The following is a 21,482-nucleotide window of genomic DNA, read 5'->3' on the forward strand; positions in this document are numbered from 1 at the left end:
TCTTGTGCAATGTGGGCTTGAGAAAGGATGCCGCTAATAAGCTTTGCCATTCCAATTGTACTTCTTCCTCCCTCGATCATATACCAATCATGAGACTAGGGCAGTGGTTTTCAAGCACATTGCAAGAGAAATAATAACATCCTAACCTCCAATAGTTTCTAACATGAATGCAGAGATATATCCATTTGACATTTTCCAGTTATCCCAGCACTTCTTTCTGCAGCCTTCGAAAGTGCTGATCATTCTCTACTTGAAGTCCTTTCTGCCATTAACTTCCACAATACTGTTCTTACTAGTTTTCCTCCTAACTCTCTGACTTGCCTTTCCATTCTGCTTAAGTAATATGTCCCTTTGCTCGCCTCCTAAAGGACCATGTGCCTCAAAACTTGGGCAGCGTTCTTCAATTTTTTTCTCCATTTCAGGTACAATTTCAAATAAATCTACTTAGAATCTTTCATCTGTTCATTCACAGAAATAATGGACCTCTTATTTCACTCTATTCAAGAGAGACTGATTCTCTGCCATGTATACAACTTGGAGCGGGCCTCTCTGGCCAGATTACCATTGCCTTCATTCCAATTTTTTGAATGGCACCATGACATAATTTCCACCCACATCTGGAGGAGAGTCAGTGGATAGCTCCTCTCCCAATCCATGTTCTGTACTCCAGACTTATGTATATAAGATGCCAGTTATTTGGCCGTCATCTGCAGGCACTTTAAATTCAACATGGCCAAAATTGAACTCGTTAATTTTTGTTTTGTGTTTCTCTTCTGTCTCATCCAGGTGAACAGCACCCTAATCTACACAGATGTACTCAGTCCCAAATCTAGCCACCATCTCTGCTCTTCTATTAACCCCACACCCAAAGGGGCACCAAGTCTACTACTAAATTCTATCCAGTTGATTCTCTTTGTTTTGCAGATTACAGCCTTAGTTCAGATCTTTATTATCTCTCAGTATTTCAGTACTTCTAATAATTTAACTGGTTTTCCTGCTTATAATTTCCTCTGACTGCTACTCAGCCATTCTTCCAATTCTTTACTGCTGCTTGAATGAACTTTTTAAAATGCAAATCTGATCTTATTACTATTCTGCTGAAAACCTTTTAATGGCTCCACCTTACCATTAGGATAAAATTCAAACTTTTTAGCATACAAAGCCCTTCATGAGTTTTGCCTCCAGCCTCTTTCCACATGACAAGGTTTCCCTTTCCTATGAGTCACCTGGGGCCCCACTCCTTACTGCTGCTTGAATGAACTTTTTAAAATGCAAATCTGATCTTATTACTATTCTGCTGAAAACCTTTTAATGGCTCCACCTTACCATTAGGATAAAATTCAAACTTTTTAGCATACAAAGCCCTTCATGAGTTTTGCCTCCAGCCTCTTTCCACATGACAAGGTTTCCCTTTCCTATGAGTCACCTGGGGCCCCACTCCAGACCTACTGAATCGGATTCCCTGGAGGAAGAATCCCAGATATCTAATATTTAACAAGCCCTATGTGATTCTGCTGATCACACAAGATTGAGAAACACAGCCCTTAGACACACCCATTCCACTTGTCATTTTAGAAAGCCACTTGAATGAGGCTTCTTGAATATACTATACTGTATCACCTTTTTACTGCGTTGTTTGCCTGTGCCCTTGCATCTTGCTTATTTCTACTTATCCCATAGGATAAGTAGAGCAAAGTGTCCCTAACTCCTCAGGTGCCACTCTTATGTGCTCTTCTTTTGCATTTCTGTAACACGTGGTACCCATCCCTATTCCACAATTTACCACTTTGTTATTTTTTCATCTAGCTTTCTCATTAGAATTTGAAATCCTTGACAGTAAACACAGTGTCTTGTATTTTACTTTTTATCCCCATCCCCCGATTCCAGCACAATGTTTAGCATAATAAAAGTTTGTTGAATAAATTACTAGACGATGAAAATGGAGGAGTCTACTATTAAGTAAACAGGATTGTCAAAAGCCTAGATATAATTAGCAATACAGGCAAATGTCAGAATTTGATTGTAAAGCTGGAAGTCGTACCTATAAGCTAAAACACAAGTAAATATACACAGAGAGAATCATAGTATGAGTATAGTATCAAAGTGTTTAATTGACACTGTTGTAGTCTGATCAAAACAGAAAAAAAATTTATTGAAAAGTTGTTGGAAGCCCACAGAATTTTCAGTCTAAAAATGTCAGGCTTTGAAAATAAGCAGGAACAAAGGAAGGTTAAGCAGCTAGAATGGCAGCCATGGCTGAACAGTGGAGGCTGCAGCTCACTCACCTGTCTCCACCAGCACAAGGCACCAATTCTGCTATTGGCACCACTTCTAGTGATTGTTGCTGTGGCTGCTGCCACTGGAATGAATTCTCTACTTACCCTATTTCTTTGCCTCATGCACACCAGATTCAAATCTCAGACTAATTCAAATGACTGGACAAGTCTAGTCCTAGGTGTGCGTGTCAGGTGGAGGTGCTATGAAAGCACACTTCTAGATTTCTCAGCGTCCTTGTACACACAGAACAAAAGTTACTACTTTGGAGAATTCTCCAGAGAAAGGCAGGAGTTCAGATACTAGACAGACAATTCTTTAAAAAGTTATATATATACACACACATGAGTTATATGTATATATGTGTGTGTGTGTGTATATGTGTAATACATATGTACATATAATCACAAAATGGTAAAATTAATTAACATCTTAGGGTTCTGCTAAATTAATTGCTGAATAAAATAACATTCACTACATGCTACAACATCAGACTCAAAGAAGTCTTAAGGCAGCAAAAACTGCAGCACAGATTCCTCCATGACACTTGGAGAAAGAACAGAAATCCAGAGGAAAAAGCTAGGTTCCAAATACTGGAAATAGAGGACAGGAGTGGGTTCAGTTTGGGATTGCAGAGTCAAAAGTTTGTAGCTGGGGAGATGAAACTAAAGCCAAAGAGTGAAAATGAGCACAGGTTCGAGATGATTGTCTCATACGTGGGGAAGCTGTCAAGGTTAATTAGTTCATTTACATTTTTATTTTTTATTTTTATTTAAAGAAAAATCTTGTTTGTAAAAAGAGTGGATACTTAACATTTTTCAGCAATATTGAAAAATGCAAAGAAGAATGTTTAAATAATCACTTCAAATTCTACCCCCAAGAAATATTCATTAACACTAGAGGAATATCATTCTAACCATCTTTCTACACATGGTAGATGTGTAGACCATATACACATATACAAAGATAAAAACATCTGGGCTTTCACATTGCATCATTCAAATGACTACCATTCATATAAAATGCATATGATAAGGATAATTGGATGGATGGACAGACTTAGCTAAGTGGTCTCATTTTTAAAGTAAAAGTAATACTTTTAGTTTAATTAATAGAGAAAAAATGTTTTAATTGGTAGACTTCAAATATGTTTCTTCACTACTAAATACATTATTTCCTCCTGTTAAAAACTCCGGAAGGTTGAAAAGACTTTATTTAAAAAAATAAGTGGAGGAGATTATTTTTCTTTCTTTCAACTAAAAGTTTTGGTTTTAGACAGCATCGACTGACTCATTGTTATAAAAAAAAAAAAAAAATGAGGACTTCAGCTTCTTGCGAACTACCACTCTTAATTTTGCCATATTTACGAGTTATTTTATTTTTATACTGTCAAGATTTATTATAGTTATTTTTGGTTGGTATTTTCTAGTATTCTATATGAAAATGGATTCATTGCTCATAATATGTTCTTTTGCTTCCACTTATCCATTCCTCAGTTTTTTAATTTTGAATCATTTCTTAATCAGCTGGATTTTTGTCTTCAAATATATATTTTCTTAACAAGAAAAACTCAGTGTGTTAGGTCTCCTGAGGTTTTTCTTATTTAAATATTTTTGTTTTTATTTACATGATACTGTTTCTGGGAAAATATTCTTCCATCCTATTTAAAGAACTTAAAGAAAAGTACCTTCTTTGCTCAGAATTCTTTCCATATTTCTCCACTGTCTCTGGTATTGAATACTTCTGTGGAGAGAAGTGTGATACAAACCTTTTTTTCCCCCCTTTGTAGGTGATTTGGTTGTCTGCCTTGGTATCAGACTATTCATTTTTATACTTTCAAGTTCAGAAAGTAAACCAGAAGTTTCCTAGTCTGAGAGTTCCTTATCTAATTATTCTTATTACAATTTGAGGTGCAATTATTGCTCTCATGACTTTGGCAGTCCTGAGAAACAGTCTTCCAGCAGCTTTGAAAAGCCAGGTGTATGAATTTGTCAAGAAGAATGCCAGATGGTATCTCTGACTCTGATTTTGTCTTCTAGGTTCCTTGCCTTTGGTTTTTGTTCCTTCTCATGTTCAAGCAAGTCCAGAAGCTCTTCTTGGATAGCTTGAAGTGATTCTGTGCACTCAACAGTTTCTGGAAAGATGATGGGGTAAAAAAGTAATAGGAGTAGAAATTATTGTTTCTAAGGAAGAGAGTGCTCTTGATGGAAAATTGTAGTGAGCTCTGCACATAGCAAATGTGGTAAGCCAGATGTATTATTAGGAAGATGAGTTTTGTAAGATTCTTTCCATCTGGCCAATTGTCTGTGATTTACTATAAATAAATAGACAGATATGGATGGAAGGGTCCGAATAGAGTTTTGTTTCTATAATGGGTAGACAAAGTGGCTAGGAGTCCATAGAGGTAAAATGTTTCTACATAGTCCTCCCATTCAGAAATGATATATGCCACTTTGGTGAAGGCATCTACCTCTGCCAATATGATTTTGTACCAATGTAATTTTGTACCTTAGGAGCAGCCAGTGATTAAAAAAAAAAAAAAAAAAACAACAAATAAAACAAAACAAAAACAAAACAAAACAAAACAAAACATAGTTATGTTATCCCAGAAGTGCATGGGGGGCAGGAAAACTAAAAATAATGATTCTGGACCCTTATATCTATCCTGCATATGTGCATGTGAATAGGTGTTTGTATTTTGGATGCCAAAGGTAGAATCACCAGAAATTCCAGAGGACCACTTTAAAGGTTTTAGGTGGGCCACAGTGATACCACATGCAGAGGTACAGAATTTATGGGTGTGCATCTTATACCAAGACATATCTAATTGGTTTAGTTAAGAAGTCTCTCTCCTATCACTACACACTGCTGGTGCCCTGGATACTGACCAAGTGCTGGGCATATAGGCATTTGTTGGCTTCCCTTGGATTGCCTTTATCCTCTGAGGATAAAAGATCACAAAGCTTTTATATTGGACTATTTCTTATGAAGGGCTAGTATTGTGTCTTATAGAGCACTGTGTCTGTGTGGTTGATTGAGTTCCCATCTGTCGTTAGCAATACACATAGCAAGCAGAGTTCTCAAGTTTGCCTGTGCTACTCACAGCCTTCAGGTAGAATGTGGACTCATCAGGATGCTAAGCCCCTTTAATTTAGTAAAGTGCCTTTAAATTGTCAGTGATTCTTTTCCTCCCCTGGGGAGTTAGCCTTGGCTGGAATGTGCTGCCTTGATGAAGAGAAACAGGTCAGCTGCATCAAAATCCTCTTTGGACTCAAATGGTATTCACAAAGATATTAGAAAGTGAATTTAGATCAGAGATGTCAAGCTATAAGCGTTTAGCTTAAAATCAGCCCACAGGTATATATTTTTTTCTTTTGCTTTTCCTTTTTTTTTTTTTTTTGGCCAACATAGTGTTTGCCTGCATACAAAAACAGCATAGTCATTAAAAGATTTTTTTCTATTAGTTTCCTATTTTTAAAGGTTAGGAAATCTCCCATAACAATCCAGATTTCCATCTTCTTGTAAAGTGAGAGATGTGACAATCACACCGAGTACACACTTCAAATAACAACACCAGATCCAGAGCTGCTAAGGAGAGCTGAGGAGCAAGTATCTCCTTGACATAGGCCTATGCTCTCCAGTTCACCAGCGTCCCTACCACTTACTATCCTTGTGACACAGAGGCCAGCTGTCTGTTGCCATTTATTGTCATACCCAAATTTTTGTTTTTCTTATGGTAGGATCATGAGGAACATGACATATTTCCTATACTCTATCTCCATCATAATTGTAAATATGCAAGATAAACTGAGAGAAGAGCGGGTTTCTTTTTCTTAGCCTTATTTACTCATTGTAGTACCTGCTGGGAGCCTCTGGTTATCCGAGTTTATGATTGTTGCTTTAGATGAAGGAAAGGTAAAGTGGGTCAGGTAGGCCAAGATTAGGATGCAGGTAAACTTGATGGTTAGTTTATGGAAAAGGGTAGCTCCTTCCCTGAGACCAGTACTTACCTTTGTCATGTAGATTTATTGCTTGGGAGTAGGAATGGGACTATTGAGGAGAGGAAAGTCAATGGTAATCAGAAACTATTGTGTGTCCGTAATTGTTTGCAGTCACAAATGGCTTTCTGATTTTCCTCCCTGAGTTTTATTATCAAATTATGATGTAATTTATGGCAAGTCCCCTGCTTATTCTCCATGCCTGAACTGTGCCAATTAGCAGTTTGTGTGTGAGCCTAACCAATGACTCCAGGCTAAGCATCTTTGTGAGCCCTGATTCCAAAATCATCTGAGTTCTTTACCAGCCAACCACTTTGCAGATATGCAGCCATACAAAATACCATCCCTGTATAAATACAAGTTGTCACCTCACTTTCCGTGGTCCAGCTTTCAAATTTTGTATGCTCTTTAAGAATATTTTTAAATTTATCTTGGAATGACTAATATATTCTCTTGATTCAAATTCAAAAAGTAATTCAAATTCAGAAAGTAAAAAGGACATATAGTGAAACATTTTCCTCCCACACCTGTCCCCTAATTATCCAGGGCTCTTCATTGAAGGCAAATAATCTTACCAGTTTCTAATATGTTATTCCAGAAATTGTTTATGCCATTATTTCTCAAAGTGTGATCTGTGGATATCTGGGGGTCCTCAAGATGATTTGAAGGATTCTGTGAGGTGAAAGCTATTTTCATAGCGATAGTAAGACATGATTTGCCATTTTCACTATTGGCATTTGCACTAGTGATGCAAAAGCAATGTGGATAAAACCATTGGCACCTTGATATGAATCAAGACAATGGCACTAAACTGTACTAGGAGACTTTGTATTCTTCCCTGCCTCATACAGATAAAAACATTCCAATTTCACTTAAGAATGTCCTTGACAAAGCAGAAAAAGCTAATAATTTAATTAAATCTTGACTCTTGAGTACCTTTTAAAATTCTGATGCGAAAGGAAGTACATATAAAGCAGTTTCCTCCATACCAAAGAACCCGGTTGTCTCAAGGAAAGGCACTTGCATGATTGAGTTGTAAACCCAACTAGCTGCATTTTTCATGGGAACATCATTTTTACTTGAAAGAATGGCAAACTATGGTTATTCATACGAGCACTTGGCAAACATTTTCTTAAAAATGAACAAAATGTGCTCGTTACTTCAAGAAAAACAAATAAAAATATGAGCCGTAAACTAAAATTTGAGCTTTTAAATAAAAATTAGAATTTTAGAAAACTCATATCCACCAATGTGAGCTCAGTGCCTCCCAATATCTAGAAACTTTCCGTTGAAATTGGTGATAATACAGCAAATGCAATTTTTAATATTATAAAATGAGATTAACATTTAGAAAGTTCATTTGTAATTTTAATACATATTGCAAAACTTATAAGCTCATAATTAAAAAATAAGTAATATATTAGAGCTTCATAAAAATAGACTACATCAGTGTTGTATGTAAGGTGTGAATATAGCAGAGCTGAATGGTATGTACATAACACATACATGCTACATACATGTTTGGGGGCAAAAATTGATTTTAAAAAATAAACATTAAGAAAGCTAATGTAAAGTCTAATGTAATATGTATGATATATTGTTGATTGTCATAAATGTCCTAGATCTTGAATGTGGTTTTGGGGAAGTCATAAATTTTTTGCATTTGTTTGGTATATAGTTATCGATATTTGGCAACTTTTGCTGAAGGCCCTAAAGCAGCTGACTGTACTGGTGAACCCAAGGTCCTAGCATTTGTAAATCCTGAGTTCACAGTGGCCCGTGGAGAAGATTGTGCTTGTTATAGAGGCAAGATTTCAGAGCCAGGTGGAGATGGATTCCAGGCAAAGACTCTCGTAGATAAGCAAGATAAGTTCTAGGGTTCTTGCTCAGACTCTGCAGGTAAGTGCTTGTAGCTCATAGATAGGAGCTGATAAGTGTTGAGTGAAGCATCTTCGTGTATGGGGACGAATTTTTGAAAATCTTAACATTTTCAAATGATTAAAAGAAATAGAAGTCCTCTGTTACCTTCTCTGTGTTCTCAGATAACAATCACAATTTTTTTTGAGGAGAGTACTTCTTGATCTTTTGCTCATTACAGTCTGTGCCATATCTCTCATTCTATCGTCACATATCAGCTTAAATGCCATCTCCTCTGGAAAAGCTCACAAATTTCCCTTAAACTCAACAAAATTATTTTCCTTTATATCCCCTTAGCACTTTGTACTTTCTCTACCATAGCATATATTACCATGTATTATAATGCCTATTTATTGACAATATCTCCATAACATTTTACATCCTAATAAGAGTGATGATGTGTCTTATTTAATGCTTTATTCTCAGAAATTAGTACAGTGCCTAGAATATAGTAGGTACTCAATAAATATTTGTTGAATTAATGAATAAAAAAACAAATTTAGCTGGAATATAGACTCTGAGTATAAGGAAATTTTAATTTAAAAATCCCAAATCTCCCATCAACAACTTTAAACAGCACTATCTTTACATCATTTGTTATTGATTCATATAAAATTTCCATCGATACAAATACACACAGTATTTCCGGTGTGGATGTATACTATGGTTTGATATAGTACAGAATGTGATTTTCTCATCTGTTAACTAACCTATTAATATCAGTGCTATTTATCTTGTTGGTCATGAATGGCATCTTCAGTCTAAGGGAAAGAATGGAATCTCCAAGGAGCACTAGGGTAAATCACATTAGAAAAGTAGCAGTTAATAAAGCAGAATAATCTATATAAAATAACATGATTTAAATGGCATTATTAAGCAAGAGATTATTTTCCTATATTTTGACCATAATTGATTTATTTTCCTTGGTTTTTAACCTGTCTTAGGTCAACCAAAGAAAACATAATCTCAAGATTTGAGGTAACTTATCATCATCTTTTAATTTTGAAAAAGCTAATTTTGTGTTAACTTACAATGGGCAAGTATCAAATGAGGAGCTCACAAAAGGATGGTGCTCCAGGAAGATCCCTTATGATCCCTGACATCTAGTCACTTTTCTGTAAGGCAAAATCCTATTCATCTGCTTTGAGAATACTTCTCTCATCCTCTCACCACAGTTAAAATTCATCACTCCCTCTTCTGTGCCTTCCTTTATCTTCCACATATATTCATACTTTGGAGATTGATCTTGTGTATTCTGACAGAAAATGAGTTTCTTGCGGGCTGACATTGGATTTTCTCAAGCCATCTAGTACACTGACTCAAGTAGGCCAAAGCTCTACAAATTTTTGTCGAATGCCTTAGTATCTCTGTAGTGACTTGCCCCTATTGTTGATACAGATGTGTCCTTTAGAGAACTAAGGTATTCAGAACAGGTGGAAAGAAGAAGATAGACAAACTCTTAAAAATACAGAAAAGTTTCAGCAAATACAAGAAAATTGAGATGAAGAAGATACAAATTATTTCAAGAATACCATGACTGAGTTTAAGCACTGGCAATGGACCTGTTCAAATCTTGACATTAACATTTAAAAGTTTATAATCTTGGGCAGATGCCTTAATATCTCTAAACCTTAGTTTATTCATTTGTAAAATAGAGGTAGTAAGAGTAGCTATCTGTGTTAGGCACAATTACAAGATAACCCCTAAAAAACCTCCCTCCCCCCACCTCCACAACTAGTATATACTGTCTAGATAATTGCCTCTCCTTGACTGTGGGAGGGACCTGTGATGGAATGTCACTTTGGTGATTATATTATGCTAGCTGACAAAAGTGAAGGGATTTTTCTATGTAATTAAGGTTCCAAATCATTTGACTTTGTGTTGATCAAAAGAAATTATCCTTGGTGTGCCTGACCTAATCAGATGAGCCCTTTAAAGGCAGGTCCAGGCCTTCTCTAAAGTGAGACATGAAATGAGAGAGATTTCCCTGCCGGGCTTGAAGAAGCAAACTGCCATGTTGTGAGAGGCCTAGGGACAGGATCATGTGGCAAGAACTGTAGGGATCTCTAGGAGCTGACAACTAGGCAAGCCCCACCTGACAGCCAGCAAGAAAAAGAGACTTCAGTTCTATAACCACAAGTTGCTGAATTCTGCCAACAACCATGCGAGCTTGGAAGATAACTTGAAATCGCAGATGAACCTTAGTCTTGGCCAACATCTTGACTGTAGCCTTATAGGTCCCTGAGCAGAGGACCTAGTTCAGCTACACCTGGAGACCTGACCCACAGAAACTGTGAGATAATAAACATGTGTTGTTTTCAACAGCTACATTTGTGGTAATTTGTTACATTGCAACAGAAAATGTATATACTACCTTATCAGGAAGATTTTTCAGTTACAAGGAACCGATTCTGGCTACAATTAGATTTTTTTTTTTTTTAAAGCAGAATTTATTAGAATGAAATTTGGTATGTCAAAGAATTGAAAGAAAAACGAAATGCTCAGGCCTTGGGGATAACAGGCTCCAGGGCTACTGTGAGGAAATCATCTAGGAATTTGGGGGAGTACACTTTGAAGTAACCTACCTACAGCTGCCATATCCTTGTCACTTGGCCCATGAATCAGATACTCTTGACAGAGTCTAATTGGCCTCACTTCCATCACATACCTATTTCTCAATGCCAGGAAACTTTAGAATTGAGAAACTCCCAAGACCAGGGAATGAGGTTGGGAGCTCCCTAAAGGGAAAGTGTAGTGCTATTAATAAAATAAGAGAAAAGGAATTTGGGACAGTCACAAACAAAAGAAATCCACCTTGCTACCTCATAGGGTTGTCAAGAAGAAGACATGAGATAACACAAATAAAGTGTTAGCGCAGTTCTTAGTACACGGTAATTACAAAGTAAATTTTAACCATAATTATTAAGCATCAGGGGGCCTAAACCTCCTCTAGATAGTGAAATACAGAATTCTCTTGAAGGTGAAAAGAGAAATCCCATCCTGATGAGGGAGAAATTTCCCTTGTATTTGGGAAGATAGGCTTAAGTGCCTGTTGCTACCTAGATGATTTATAATTAAAGGTTTATCAGAGGATAGAAAGTTATAGATTCCTAAGTGTTATTTGTGCTGATTATTGCCATGTAGTCAAACCAAACCAGCTCTCAGACAGATTTTTTCAAACTCCTGTGGGTCAGGGAGGGAAGCCAACTGTTGATGGCTATACCTATTCTCACAAAACTCTTAATGGTTGGCTCACAGTTCTGATTGTAGATATGCTGGACAGTGTCTAAGCCCCATCCAACCAGGTTTAAATCACGGCTTTAAATATGAAATTTTGGAAAATTAATTCAGATACGAGATGATAGTCACATTTACTATCATAAATAGAATCCAAAGATCATAAATAGAATCCAAAACAGCTGGAGGTTCCAGGTATTGAGTGTGTAGTTGTGTTTTGAGCTGGGGCTTTCTTTTGATTTTGGTGGTGTTGTTGGAGAATGCTATTTGTCAGTACACCTGTTCTGAGGAAAGCCAGTTTATGAGGTGGTGTCATTTCCGGCTCAGAACATCACTAATGGCTGAATTTAACTTCCATTCCATTCTGTTCTACTCCACAAGTATTTATTGAGCTCCCATTATGTGCAATGAACTGTATTAAGTGCTATGATAGATAAAAAAATGAATAGATAAGACAGAGCGCCTGACCTTAGAGTATTTTATTATCTCAAAAGAGAGACAAATGTTTACGAGGACCAGATATAATATAGAGCAAGATATGACAAGTGCTAAAATAGGTACAGAGACAGAAGAAGGCTTTAAATTTCCAGTGTAATTACCTGGAGTTTTTCATGGTAGAGGTAGAATTTAAGGTTTTCTCGATTTAACCTTCTCTTCTCAATGGGACAGGCAGTACTTTATTTATCTATTTATGTATTTCCAGTGCCTAGCACAGTCCCTGGTACTTAATATATATAATGAAAGATGAGTTAGAACAAAATTTTAAATTATGATACAATATACCATTTTAACCATTTTTAGGTGTATAGTTTAGTGGCATTAAGTACATTTACATTGTTGCAAAACTATCACCAGAACTTTTTTCATCTTGCAAAACTGAAACTCTTTACCAATTAAACAATAACTTCCCATTTCCCCTACCTGCAATTCTGGCAACTACCATTCCACTTTCTGTCTCCGTGAATTTGACTACTCTATATATGCCATATAAGTGGAATTTTACAATATCTGTTGCTTTGTGATTGGCTTATTTCACGTAGCATAATGTCTTCAAGTTTCATCCATGTTATAGTATGTGTCAGAATTTCCTTCCTTTTGTAAGGCTGAATAATATTCTATTATATGCATGTACCACATATTGTTTATCCATTCATCTGTTAATGCTCTTTCCACATTTTGGCAATCGTAAATTTGCAGCTATAAACATAGTTATACAAGTAACTGTTCCAGTGAGTAAGAAATTTCGATAAGTTAAATGGGGGCAGAGAGAAGGCATCTCAAGCTTGGGAAACAGTATGAACAAACACAAAGATGGGTGACAATGCACTGTGCTTGCCTGGTATGGCAAGTAATATAGGTTTCTGGGGTATATTGGCTGAAGATGGATAGGTCAATCTGTTCCAGTGCTTAAAGGGCACTAAGTACCATACCGCGAAGATGAACTTTTTCTAAAATTATGAGAAACTGTTTAGGGATTTTGAGCAGGAGAGTCACAATGCCAACTTCATACTTGAGGGGGATAACTGTACTGGCAAGTATGTAGTTACAAATATAAGGTAATAATCCTGGCAAGAGACAAAGTAGGGCAGTAGCAGAAGAAGAAGTAAAAGGGGAGGAGGGAATTGCAGACAAATATCATAGAGGAACAATCAATAGGATCTGTTGACCAACTGGATGTGGGTGGCAGGAAGAGGAAGTTGTAGTTAAATCAGTGACTGAGAGCTTGGATGACATTATAAACTGAGATGAAGAATGCAGAAGGAAAAAGAAGCGGGCAAAAACAATTGTTACTATTTATTAAGCTTTTATGTGTTAGGTACCTTATAGGCATTTTCTCATTTAATCTTGATAATGATCCAGCGAAGCAAGGTTACTGTATATGGGAGGAAACTCAGTTTAGATATGGTTACTAATATCTATCTCATTAAGAGGTGGAATTGGGACTCCAACCCAGATCCAACCCCAAAGTTCAAACCTTTTTAATTTTAATTTTTAAAAACACCACATCACTCCATTATTTTCAAACATGTAGAATATCCATGTGAATTCATCTCTCAATAAATTGGAAATGTAAATCTGAAGCTCTGTAGAATGTTCATGGACAAAAATGGTCCAGGAGTTCTCTACACAAAGAGGAATTCAAGTGATGCTGAAGAAGCCCTTGAGGTCACTCAATAGATAATCTAAAGATAGAAGAGAAGGCCAGAACTTAATTACAGAAGCTCTCATATTTATCAGGTGGAAAGAGAAAGAGGACTAGGTCTGAGGGACAAGAGAATAACCACAACAGTGAATTGACATAGAAGTTCCATGAGAAAACAGTTTCAAAGAAGGGGTTAGTCAACACTGTCAAATACTTCTAGAATCTTAAATAGGAAATGGACTGTGGTCACTGGATTTGACATTTAAAATATCAATGGAGACCATAACAGAGAGGAAAGCATATACAACAATGTTCATGGATTGAAGAATAGGATGTAAGGAAATGAGAAAAGTGAGTATAAATTATTTGTTCAGGGACTTGGGCACCAAAGGAAAGGAGAAATTATGGTACAGTATTGGAAGGGATGTAGAATTGACAAAAGGTTTCCTTTTTTAGGACTGGGAAGATATAAACATGTTTGGTTGTTTGTTTGTTTTTTGGCTGTGGAAGAGCCAGTGGAGAATAATGGACTACAAATATTGGGAGAATAATGAAAATTCATGGAGGATTAGAGAGAGGGTGTGCTCAAAAGCACATTTAGAGGGACAGCCCAGGGAAGAGGTAGAGATATTTCCCCCTGGAAATGGGACATGAAAAGAGAGATTTGGAAGTTGAACGGAAGAGTTAAAGGAGGTTGCACTGGGACAGAGGAAATCTAGAGTGGAATCTGGCCTTGAGATCAGCAAACGGCTGGTTTGGCTGTGGATGAGGGATTCAACTAGAGTCAAATGAATAGATTATTTAGTTTATTGAGGGCTCTTCTGGGTTAATATTGTTTTACTCTGTAGTGAAGCCAATCAGCTGGACTAGTGACCAAACTCAGTATATCTTTTCAGTTTAATACATTTTTAGGCTTTTCTGAAACTCCACAGATACCTGGTTGGACTTGGGTATTTTCCAAATCTCTTTAGCCCTTTGATACACCTGGGAGTTAGATTGCTATTGACTGATTTCATCAATGACATACTGATTTTTTATTTGTTTCATTCTTTGCTGTCTATAAATTTTAAGGGCAGACATATAGAAACTCCTAACATACTGACATTAGGAAAGAACTACTTTCTTGAAGTGGCTTTCATAGAAAAAGATTGGGACTCCAACCCAGATCCAACCCCAAAGTTCAAACCTTTTTAATAAAATGTTTCAATACTGAATTTAAAATTTTTATTCTTTAAAGACTTCAAACCTATTAAGAAACCTCAGTTTAAAAACCTTGCTATTAACTCTAGTTTCTGAAATAGAACCAAGTTAAAGGCATAGCTAGTAAAATTTAAAGTAACAGACTGTCATCTTCTCAAACACTGACACTCCATTCGGCATTCTACATGAACAAAGTAATGTTATAGATTTTTTAAAATACAGTTTTATTTGTATTTATGTGATGAATTCAGTTCCAGATATAGGTATTAATGATTAGAACTTTGCCTCAGTTACCACCCTTATTAAAGATAATAGAGGAATGTTATAACAAATATTTAGTTAAAAAACTGAAAAGGGCTTTGAAGATGTAAAAGTGTAATATAAATGCTAAATAAAGATAATATATTCTGAACAGCAGGCTCCTTTGAAATAAGGCCTATGAATTCCATTAGCACTCTCTGTTTACATGCTTTTAGGAACTTTTAGGAAGATGTTGCCCATGAGTGTGCCTGTGACATGACACCTACAGCCTAGTAAACAGTGAGGAAACGGGCAAGTAAAATAACAGATGTAATAATTCACATAATATTTTAAGTCATTCATTAAATATTACATACTTAACTGTGTGCGGGTACAATTCTGGGTGCTAGAGAACATACTGGGTGTTATACTGCAGAGAACAAAGCATGCAAAAATCCTGATTCACAAGCTAACATATATTGATTACTAACCACATGCCAAAGATTAGTATTGCATTAATCCGTCACATCCTCATAACAACTCCATGTGAGCTAGGTTCTGTTAATATCCCCATTTTAAAGATATAGAAACTGAGGTAAGAGAGATTGCAAATCACACATTGGGATTTGATCCTTGCCGTCTGGCCTACATGTCCCATTTAAGAGAACAAAGTGATTGGGTACTGGACTGACTAAATTGACTTTCTGACTTGGTCTCCTTTAATTTTGTAAGGCTGAAAAGAATGTCATACACATTGCTGTAGCTTGGGGTCTTTTATTTATTCAATTCAAAATACGACTCAATTTTCCACAAGGTATCATGGAGAGTAATGGGGAAACTAGTGAAGGCAGAAATTCTGGTTATGCAGATAGTCTTCACAGTGACCACAGAATGGCCAGGCCTTTCCAAGACTAGGACGACATTTGGAATTAGAAAGTCATGTAGAGCCCAGTGCAGTTCTGGCACCTTTCTCTTTATCTTTATCTGACTGACTGACTTCTGCTCTGTTCTACCTAATGATTTCTACTTATGCAGTTTCTAATGCCTAATAGCTAATGAACCTGCACTCTACATTTTTCTCTCTGTGAATCCTTCAGTTTTTGTAATGCCTGTCAACTAACTTTATCTCCAGTATTTCCAGTTCATGCGGCCACATGTGAAAATATGACATCCATTTCATAATTTTTATTTATTTGGGGAAGTGCCACTTGCTGCTCACAGGCCACCCCTTTCTACTCAATTCAGTCCTTGGATTAAATGCCCATTCCTGGACCAATCAGCTGTGGCCAGGAGGCCAGGTTAAATGCAAAGAACATTCTAGAACCAGGATCTAAGGATATCAGGGTCTGTTGTCACAGACGTATTTTGAAGTCTGGCTCGTGCCCTCTAATATTGTTTAGTTATCAGGCTTCTGGATCTAGGCTTTAAATGAGTGTATTACGGAAAATTATAAATTGTCTTTTTCCTTTTAATTTAGGAGATAGTTTACATCTCCATATTACTCCACTCTTTTGAATATGTCTGTCGGATTTCTATCCTTACCTTTGCATCTAAACGAAATGATAATAAATATTCACATCTATTCAGAAGCTCTTTATATATTAATTTCCTTAAGATGTTGAGGACGTGATACACATTATAATCTTTTCCTTACCTGATGAATAATATACCTGTTTCCTTTCACTCTCAGTATTTCAAACCTTTCACTATCACAAAGTCTGTGCTAAGAATATATGCAGATGTGTCACAGAAAGATAACTAGGATTTAAATTAGAGTTCTTATATGAACATTTTGGTGTTTTCTAGAAAACTTAACAAGAAAATCAAACAGCTCTTATAAATATCAATAAGAAGAATATTGGCCAAATCAATGTTAACATTTTTATACTTGGAAAAACATGGAGCACACAATCATAGAGGCTAAAAAATCAATAATTTGACTCATACTTAAAAGTAGGCTAATACATTAAAAGTATTGTTCATTTAGAAAATTTCTATAGGAAGATGCAATTTGTACCTTCAGACTTGTGACCACTAGCACACATTACAACATGGGTTAGAAAAGCAGATTGTGGCAATGAAACAGACCTAAACTAACTAGCCATTAGGGAATGGAAACCATGACCTTCATCTCATTCGTACCAGGTTTAAACCAACTGAATGAGCTATAAACTGGTAACATTTTGATACTTAGCTGATGGATGGATTTTTACCCTATATTTAAAATCCTTTCTTGGTTCCATATTATTTATACTAAAACGTGACAGTGTTCCTGTGATGTGAGAAGGATGGGGAGGGACATGGCTTTCAAAGAGACCTTAGAAATCAATGACTCTATTTTCTTAATCTAACTCATGAGGGAATTGAAGCCCTGAAATATGAGGTGACCTTCCTAATGGTTCCCAGTGGGTATTGGCAGAACTGGGTTAGAACAAAAATTTCTTGGACTTTACTCTAGGGCACTTTGAATTTGTGAGGGGCTGGCTCATGGAGGAGGTCGTCTTTGAATCGTTCCAGAATAGGAGGAGTATGTCCCATCAATGCAGAACAAGCTTAGTGTTAGGAAAACAAGAGTTTTAGTTTCTTAATGGGAGTTCACGCAGAGTGAAGGTTACAGGATGGAGTACAGTGAAAGAGGTTTTGAATGACCTTCATCCGGGAAGTGATGAAAAGCCTCAAAAAGTTTCTGCAGACTGAGTGTGGTGATTTGCTTAAAACATTTTCCGTGTAAAATGATTTTAGCTTCAGAATATTTAGGAATGGAGTAACATGCAGTTGTTTTGAGGGGAATAAGTTTGGGTGTAAACAAACAAATACGAAGAAAAGCAGTGAGATAGAATCTTAGTTTGGGATGTCAGGGAAGTTACAGACCTGGTCTGAAGGATGGATATGGTATGTAGGTGTGATAGAGTAGACCAGAGTGGGGTGGGAAGAGGGGAGAGTGGTGAAGAATGATGAGATTAAATAATGCTGGAAAGAAGGGATTCATCATTAATTATTAACCGGTAACTGAATAGTGGAAGGGTGAAGAAACAGAAAACACATTTCTACTAGGATATTACCATTTAGGGCAAGGGTCCCCAACCCCTGGGCCGCAAACTGGTACCCGTCTGTGGCCTGTTAGGAACCAGGCCGCACAGCAGGAAGTGAGTGGCAGGCGAGCTAAACTTCACCTGTATGTGCAGTGGCTTCCCGGTGCTAGCATCACCACCTCAGCTCCACCTCAGATCATCAGGCTTTAGAGTCTTATAAGAACACCAATCCCTGGTGACAAAAAGGTTGGGGACTGCTGATTTAGGGAACAGATGGAGAAAGGTCCTGTAAACATTATCAGTTTGTATGAAGAATATCAGTGTTATCTAGATTCTAATACTATATTCTGCCTCTGTCTCAGGTGGTGGCACCAAAGGATTCTTTGTAGAAGAAACTGATAGCGGCCTTTAAAGTCATTATTCTTACACATGAATACCTTAAAAATATTTACTATTCTGAACCACATCTTGGGAACAACTAAGATGAAATTTTGAGGTTTTACTGGTGATCTCTTGAGGAGAAAGATGATGTATCATAGAGAGCCTCAATTCATTCTTATTTTGGTTAGTGAATTTTAATAAGTGTACAGGTTCCAAGCAAGCCTTGTTCTCCACACCCTTGGACTTTTATTCAGGGTTTCTTGGATTGGATCACATTCCCAGGGGAAAGGTAAAACTACACACCTTGGACACCTGTTCTTCAAATCAGCTTAGCTATGACTTTTTCTAGAAAACCTTTCCTTATTGCCATAGGTGCTCCTCAGTCGTACTGGCTCTGTGTACCCCTACTACAACATTTACCATACTATAACGTGATGCCTAGTTTACTAGACTGTCTTCTCTTGCCAGACTAAATTCCTTTGGGCCTAATTTTTATCTTCTGTTATTCCCTAGCACCTTGCAGAGTGCTCAGCACAAAGTAGGCTGTTAACATGTTTATAGGCTGTTGAACCAACATCTCTAAGAATATATGTAAAATTGAAATATCATCCAGAAATCATCTGCAGAGAATGAATCTAAAATGGATTCCTTTTTAGAAAGAGGAATCTAAAATTAATTTTAGTTTCTTCTAGGGTAAGGTCTTACGTTTTTTGTAATTTTTATTTTTCAATTAGAGTTGACACTCAATATTATTTTATATTAGTTTCAGGTGTCCAGCATAGTGGTTAGACATTTGCACAATTTTGAAAGCGATCCCTCGATTAGTAACCACCTGGCACTATGCATAGTTATTACAATATTATTGATTATATTCCCTATGCTGGTAAGGTCTTAGTTTTACACATAGTTCATGGGCTTTCTTTCCTTCTCCTCCTGTAGTCTGCCTTTGGCCATTTCAGTGCTTATTATTCAAGGTCTAGGGAGAAAAAGAGAGAAGCTGAAATTTAGATTAGTTAATTATACTGTTTGGGAGCAGCTCTGAAAAAGGTTGAATGTGGTGGGTGAAATCAAGTTAACTGGCAGTATGAGATTATCTAAAGCTCTCACTAACCCAGCCTTCCCCACTTCACACCCCTAAACCAATGGCTTCCCAACATATGAAGCATATTTTATAAGCTTATTTCAGCTTCACAGGGTTTGTTCCTTTGTTCTTCAGTACATGTCAAGCCATATGTCCTGATTTTTGATTTGGAGAATTCAGTCACTACACCAACAGAAGTAGTAGTCAAGTGGTCTGCTTCTCTTGGATAATTTCATGGTCCTAAGGAAAGAATTTAACAGTTTATTTTCTAAAATTGGTTCAAGGAACATTCCTTAAGTGAAAAAATTCAATCAAGAATAATATTACTTAGATTTTGGAGAAGGATTTTTAATACAGAATTTCCATCTGTGATATATTTAAATTCTAGGCCTCAGGCAGCAATTTCAGAAAAGGGCCTCCTTTACCCTTTATTTGATGCAAAATAAATAGTCCATTTTGAGGGGGCGGGGACTGTGCCTTACTTTCCCATCCCTGCAAAATATAAGAGTTGGTCCCGCCATTCCTGAAATCACACAGGCTACTTTATTTCTTGCACAGCAAACTGTGTTATTGACATTAAAATGGTTATCACAACTTCAATTACATGAATTTGTAAGTACTTGTACCTAGTAAAAGAGAATGGTGAGTTGCCCAAAAGGAGGCCTGCAGTCAATAAGTATAAAGCTGTCAATACCGAAATACAATACTCTCTCTTGATCTAGTTTTGACTCCTTAACAAAGACAGGTTTTGCTATTTAGGACTGCTCAGCCATCTTGACTGAATACATTAAGAGGCAGTCTTCAACCTGCTTATTGCCAAGGTACTTTAATACTGATTTCGAAGTTGATGCACGAATCGCAACGTATTTCACAACATAGGCCTAACACGCTTATGCTGTCATTAGAGACAAACACTTAAGAAACGGAAAGACCACGCATTTTACACGCACACTTTATTATGCATTCTTCCAGTCTTAGAAGAGAGAGGGAGGTTCTACTGCATAAAAGCTTGAAACTTTATTTCATATTTTTCATGACCTGTAGCATGCATTTAGCCTTTGGGGAGTGTCTGTATAAGACTAAGGCCCACTCTTTAATGGCTGAATGCATACATTTAATAGTACATGGTGGATTAGCTGCTCTGAGAATTGCCTTTTTAAAAAAGTAAAGTGAAAAATAGACAAAGAAATCTATAACCTTAGCTGTCTTTCATATTTGTTTTGACTGTTCTTGAACCAGCTATGAGCCGGTGACAAGGATATTGAAAAGATGCACCTGAAACAGTATCTGCGGGCAGCTGCATTCGCCAACCGGCTTTACTGCTGCTTTCCAGTGGCGAAGGCGCAGCAGCAGTAACAGGGAAGCCAGAGCGAGCCTCCCCGGCAGCGGCGGCGGCGGCGGCGGCACCGGCACCAGCGCAGTTTCCCCTCTCCCCAGCCCTGACTCTACGCGCACATGCGCACTGCGCCCGCAGCCCTGGACCATTTGTCAGGACTACTCGTGAGACGGAGAAAAAAAAAGAGAAATTTTGGGGGTAAGAAGCGTTTGATCGGATCTAATCTCTAATTAATCTGAAGATTTGTCCGTGCAAAAGCCATTCATTTATTTTTCTGGGTGAGGATGAAAGTTAAGAGACCTATAGAGAGAAGGAAGCGCACCGTCGTCTTGTGAAACAGATCAGGGGAGGGGAAAGGACAGAAGGGGTTTCTCCCCCACTTCTCTGCGCCTCTGGGAAAGAGGAGAAAACTTAATCCCGGGGAAAAAAGTGGGCAAGTGACTCGGAAAGGGCTGGAGGGGGAGTCTCTGGGCATCTCACTCTGAAGTAGTGAGTGCGAGTGTGAAAGAGGAACAAAAGAGAGAGAAAAGAGAAAGGAAAAAATGGGGGGAGGAGAGACTTGTATTTTTTTTCTTTGCGCGCACACGGGGAAGGGTGTGTGGGGCCGTGCGGAAGGGAGCCGGGGCGAGGCGGCCGCGTCGGG

General features: G+C 37.3%; 1 protein-coding gene across 7 annotated transcripts in view; it reads left to right on the forward strand.

The window, feature by feature from the left end:
• Nucleotides 1–20,929: 20,929 nt before the first annotated feature.
• L3MBTL3 (L3MBTL3, histone methyl-lysine binding protein) overlaps nucleotides 20,930–21,482 on the forward strand; it is a 101,716-nt gene continuing 101,163 nt past the window's right edge. For 6 of the 7 annotated variants that reach the window (XM_025042438.1, XM_015600153.2, XM_006926160.3 and 3 more), the window contains exon 1: nucleotides 20,930–21,037. The gene's annotated coding sequence lies outside the window, so the exon portion shown is untranslated. The remainder of the gene's footprint in view (nucleotides 21,038–21,482) is intronic. The other variant, XM_015600154.2, reaches the window with a different exon arrangement.

The sequence above is a fragment of the Pteropus alecto genome, unplaced genomic scaffold (genome assembly GCF_000325575.1).
Source record: "Pteropus alecto unplaced genomic scaffold, ASM32557v1 scaffold79, whole genome shotgun sequence".
NCBI lineage: Eukaryota > Metazoa > Chordata > Mammalia > Chiroptera > Pteropodidae > Pteropus > Pteropus alecto.